The 6000-nt window shown below is 43.0% G+C and overlaps 1 long non-coding RNA gene across 1 annotated transcript; it reads left to right on the top strand.

Moving 5' to 3' along the window:
* The first annotated feature begins 2916 nt into the window (after positions 1 to 2916).
* On the top strand, positions 2917 to 4386 carry LOC127343914 (uncharacterized). The gene is made up of 2 exons (XR_007877622.2): positions 2917 to 3262; positions 3822 to 4386. It is a non-coding gene; the product is annotated as an uncharacterized lncRNA (long non-coding RNA).
* The last annotated feature ends 1614 nt before the right edge of the window (positions 4387 to 6000 follow it).

Raw genomic sequence — 6000 nt, 5'->3', positions numbered from 1 at the left:
TATAAGTCCAGTCATTTTAATGCATGTTATGAAAAAATTACTACCTCTGATTTATATTACTTGCCACTACTATAGATGTATCTATAACTAAGATATACATAGATACATCTATATTAGTTGTAACTAGCATGGGTCAGACGGAGTAATTTGTTTGGAAAAACAACCGATTTTTTCAGACAATCAGCCAAGCTCTTTATTCAACGAAATCAACAATTACATGGATTGTCACAGAACGAGGAGTTCCCAGCCATATATGACGGCCAACCCCAAGAGCTAAACTATGCTTGGCTAAATTGTGTGCTTCAAAATTCGAAGCTCTACTTTCAAAAATGAAACTACACTCCTGGAACAAAGTAGTCCTATGATTTATTTCAGAAACAATTGCTCCATGTCTACCCATACTGCCTTCATGTATATCTTTGACCACTTGCTTGCAATCCGACGCCACATATATCACTGAAAGAATCAGGTCCTCCGCTAGAGCTTCCGTGCATGCCAATGTCTCGAGACAAGCATGGTCCGTTATTCCATCTAAGATCATCACTCACGAGCCTAAGTACATACCATTGTGATCCCGACATACAACAGATGTCGATCCCTTGTTCGCTATTTTAGCAACAGCTCCATCTACATTGATCTTCGCTACCACACCAGGAGGTGGGATCCAGTGATTCTTCTTAGAAGGAATAGGCATCCTGGCTGTAACACTGCTCAGTGGTTTCTCTAGGCTTCTCAACTCCATCAAGTAAGAATTTTTAAATTTATGGGTAGACAAAGGACTCTGGAAAATCTCCTCATGTATAGCTTTTCTTCGAGTCGTCCAAATTGCCCATAGTGTGACAGTTAGACGTGTGAACTGATCATGTGGCAGTGACCCCAATATATAAAACAACCACTGTTTAGCACTTGGCTCACTATTCATCATCATATTCTCTACCATCAGATCATCCGCTAAAGCCCATACACTTGCCGCCATATACACTCTAGTAAAGAATGCCTCCAAGAGTCCATAGCACCACAAATCGAGCAAGAACTAGAATGAGACATATTGCGATGTTGAAGAAGATTGGCAGTTGGAAGAGACTGTTTGGCTAATCTCCATAGGAACACTCTAACCTTTGAAGGTACCAAAGTTTTTCATAGAGAGCTCCAACCCTTTTCCCCAGCTTCTAAATTGGATGGCCCGAGATTCCCCTAATAATTCTCTCTATGCATTTTTGTTACCATCAACATGCGATATGCCGATTTTACTGAGAACATGCCATTATGATCGTAGTGCCAGGCCCTGAAGACATGTTGTCTCCGAGTACTCAAAGGGATACTTAAAATTGCAGCGGCATCCATTGGCAGAAAGAACTCGCGAATTACCTCTTCACGCCAGGTTGCTTGTGTTTCATCGATCAATCCCGAAACTAGCTGAGGTGGGTTTGGTTTAAGAGACACAATAGGCCTCAACATATTATCATGCGGCATCCAGTTATCCAACCAAATGTTGGTCGTTGTGCCATCTCCTATCCCCATTATTAAACCTTGAACCATCACCTCTCTGCCATCCAAAATTGATCGCCATATTTGAGAGGGATGAGACCCGAGCTCAGCCTCCAAAATTGACGAACAAGGGAAATATGACGCCTTCAAAATCTGAGCACTAAGCGAGTTTGGCTGTTGCAAAATCCTCCATGATTGCCGGGCCAAAAGGCATAAATTAAACAGCTCCAGATCCTTAAAACCAAGACCTCCCATGTGTTTTGGGTGTGTCATGTCTTCCCAAGATACCCATGCCACTTTCCTCTTCCCATGTTTACTTCCCCACCAGAATTGGCGGATGAGTGAATTAATGTGCTCGCATAAACCACGGGGCAGCCTGAAACATGCCATTGAATATACCGGGATAGCCTGTGCAACTGACTTAATAAGCACCTCCTTTCCTCCCGCTGAGAGGATTTTCTCCAACCACCTTTTGATCTTACTCCACACCCTATCCTTCAGGAATTTAAAAGTTTCGTACCTTGAGCTTCCAACATTTGTGGGCATTCCCAAGTATCTATCATTCAAGTCTTCGTTCTCCACCTCAAGGATTTGTTTGACCATATATCTTATCAATTGAGGTACACCTTTAGTAAAAAAAACTGAAGATTTTCCCCTGTTAATCCTCTGTACAGAAGCTAGACAGTAGATCTCCAAAAGGCTAGACAATTCCTCCGCTCCCTCTCTACTTCCCTTGAAAAACAACAGGCTGTCATTCGCGAATAACAAGTGGTTCACCGGTGGTGCTGATGGAGCCACCTTAATTCCACCAAGGTGAGATGACTGATCATAAACTTTTAATAGGCACGAAAGGCCCTCCGCTGCTAACAAGAACAAATAGGGTGAAATAGGATCACCTTGTCTAATACCTCTTGTAGGTTTAAACTTCTCCAATTTACTACCATTGAACAGAACAAAGAAAGAGACAGATCTCACCATCCCCATGATCACAGAAATCCATTGCTGAGAAAATCCCAACTTTGTCATGATGGCCTCCAAATAGTCCCATTGAATCCGATCATATGCTTTCATCATATCCAGCTTATAACCGATATTTTATAAAAGAGAGTCTTAGTTGTTGGCGCGCTTACGAGCATCTCAGCCCACCAAGCCCAGCCCAACTGGCATTCATGAACTCACGCAGCCAGAGCGAATAGAAGGAAAAACCTCACGCAGCCAAGTGCTCCATCGAGCTGGGCAAATTAACTTCATGCGTGTGGTCTTCTTGGGCATATTTGCTGAGACAACCAGCTAGTTCTATGCCAAATATGCCTCAAATACGAGTTCAAGAGTTGATTGGTGTCACATGTTGGGGGAACGTATCACCTGAAAATGCATCAGTTTCTGCAAATCTGCAAATGCGCGCCATAGCCATCGGATCAGCAACAAGTGGTCAGATCTCGTCGTACGCCTCAGCCACCGTGCACTTTGTACAGAACCCCTACAGATCTATTCCTCTGTCACCTTAGTCCCTGTCCCTCTGTGTCCTGTACAGCAAACGAATTCCCCATCTCTCTCATCTCTCCCCGGTCCCGATCTGAGCACGACCACCATGGCGACGCTGCCCAAACCGGCCAAGCCCAGCTCGCCAGCGCGAGGCAGTTCGCGGTCCTTGCTGGGCAGTTTTGCGGCCTCATTTCTCCGCTGCCGCACGCTGCTTGGTCCTCGCCCTGCTGCAAGATGTACGCGTGCACACCTGAACCTAGGGTTCTCTATTCAGTTCGTCCACCACGGGGTGAGTTTAACCTTGCAGAAATTTCTTGCTTTGCAATCACTATACGTAGTTTAACCATGATCTGTTGATCCATATGATGGTTTCATGTTGCCTTTGAGTTATTGGTGGAGCATTAGTCTTAAGAGATTCAGTGATATATACAGAACCCATTGAGTTTGCACGTTTGGTTTGCTATGCCTAATCTGGGAAAACAAAAGTAGGCTAATTGATACTTTGTCTATTAAAAGTTTGGAGTATTCAGTGATGGAGTCGTCTGTAAACGCTTAGACACTTGATGTGAGATGCAATGAGAAAGTTAAAACTGGTTTTGATTCTATCATTTTTTAGTGAGATATAAACCATTGCTCTGTGAATATTTCTGCTATGTGAAAATGCTAGCTCGAGTTTGCAAAACTAAATTGTGTCAATGCTATCTGTAACAGAGTTACTTATTGAGCTCTTTTTTTGCCCTCACATTCAGGCAGGGGTATCTATTTTCCACTGGAAACAAACCAGAATGCATATTTAAATGATATCGTATTTTTTTATCTTGGAAATTGAAGCTATGTACATGTACTAGGTTTCATGATACTCTATTGCAAAGGGAACTGATGGATTTGTGGCGGCAGATTGTATTTGTTTCAGTTCTCGAATGACCTGCCTCCTCAAGCACGACATAAGCTCCTCAAATTGGATAAGGGAATCCAATGGTTTAACATGTTGAGTTCCATGCTCCATTTATCCATTATGTAGCTCCTGTCGTGCTGTGCAATCAGTATTTGTAGTTTGACCATCCCAAAGTCTGTCCAATGTATTCCACGAGTATATCAAGTCGCTTTCATTATCATCTCATGGAACTTTTGCTTATGTGCAGAAATTTGAAGCACTAATCTCTAGGTCCATTCGGCAGCTGATGCCGTCACGGGATATTAGTTGTCTTGCAATATTCGAAATATTTGTATATTACAAGAACTTTTGTATTAGTTGAGATTTGTAGAACTAATCTGGAAGTTTTGTACTGGCCACCTGATGCCTAATGCCATGCTGCATTCCATGCTCAATTTGATCCATGCGATGGTTTCAAAATCATTTGCTGGAGACATGATGCTTAATTGATACTTATTTACCTATGTGTTGAAGATTAATGGTCTTTTAAAGTATCTAGATTGCGAGTGTTGTAAAGGAATTTTATAGTTCTATTATTCAGTTCTCCATCGATACAAATAATTGTTTCACTGGGAGCCAACATTGGTGCTAGCTTTAGCTAAAATGTTTTTTTACTAAAGAAAAATATTTACCACGGGCACATACTTGTTTTAGTCAATTTTGTGAAACAGAAAATCAGGTCATCGTATACAGCCAAAAATCTTGAAATGAGGAAGTGGCACAGGAAGGACCAAAGTCAAAGAAGGTCCAGGAAGGTGAGACACCTACTGTACTGGCAAACCTGATTTTGTCAAGGAGAACATCAATGAAGGGCCTGACTGCAAACTATTATTAGTTGTGGCAGCGGGCGTTAACTTGTAAAAGGACACAGACTAGGCTCACTCCAGATCAGAACCATTGGTACATGATCCAACGGACCTGAGTGAAAATTTGCAGATTTTCAGGATCTGAACGTTTCCACCTGATACACCCCCCACATGTTGGTATCTTTGGTGGTTGAGGAGAAAAAGAACTCACGGTGAACCTGTTCCACAGGTGAAAACATGTGCTACATCCATACTTGGACTGACTGCAAATTTTATGAAATCATACACGCGTGATGCGGGTCCGAGTATGATGAAGTGGTCTCGCCCTCTCTCCAAATTTGTGAAAGTGAATGTGGATGCTGCTTTTCAAGTTGATATCCAAGCTGGTGCTACGGCAGCTGTTATTAGAGATACGCAGGGAAGATTTATAGCTGCCTCCTGCTATTATTTACAACATATTGATTCGGCAGCGGCAGCAGAAGCATATGCCATACGCAATGGTCTTGCTCTAGCAGCTAGTTTGGGTTTTAATGCGGTCCAAGTAGAATCAGATGCTTTGGATGTGGTGAATGCTTGCAATGGAGAAGATTTCTGGTGGAGTTCTTCAGCTGCTATCTTCGTTGAGTGTATGACGTCTGTAGCGGCTATAGGGAAAGTCGAGTTTAAACATTGTCCACGGGAAATTAATGTAGTTGCTCATACTCTTGCTAGGTATTGTTTTGAATCTAAAAATTCTTGTAATTGGGTCGATGAGCCTCCTAGCTGTATAATGAGCAAGCTACTAGACGATGTAATTGTGGTTTAATTTCTAATAAAGTTGCCGTGGTGGCTTTCCCTCAAAAAAAAAAAAAAAACTTCATCACTTCCATCAATGCGTGACTTGCGCAAATGTCTCGTGGATCTCACAGCCACACGCAGCGCATACCCGATTCCATCATGCCGACTGTACAAAGCAGGCAAGCACTCACGCCCTCCGTCCTCGCCCCCGCAATCCGCGCATCGATCATCGTCGCAGTATCGTGCACGGGCCCCGTTCCAATCTATCCTGCGTAATTGTTTCCCTTTCTGTTCTACCTCTACCATCACTTGCTACCAATCATCCTACACCGATAAGCTGGTGTGGTAGCATATCGGCACGGCTATATAGGGTGACTTCTTTTGGGCTTCTTGAGCAGCTTCGAGGTTGTGGACAGCTGAAGCCCAAAAGATCACTCAGGCTTAATCTGGACTTTTTTCCACCGAGAAGCTCCTACGTAGTGTAATAGGAGAAACTGGTAGGGAGCAGTT

The sequence above is a fragment of the Lolium perenne genome, chromosome 3, assembly GCF_019359855.2.
Source record: "Lolium perenne isolate Kyuss_39 chromosome 3, Kyuss_2.0, whole genome shotgun sequence".
In the NCBI taxonomy this organism is placed as follows: Eukaryota; Viridiplantae; Streptophyta; class Magnoliopsida; order Poales; family Poaceae; genus Lolium; species Lolium perenne.
This window is presented reverse-complemented; position numbering and strand designations above follow the sequence as displayed.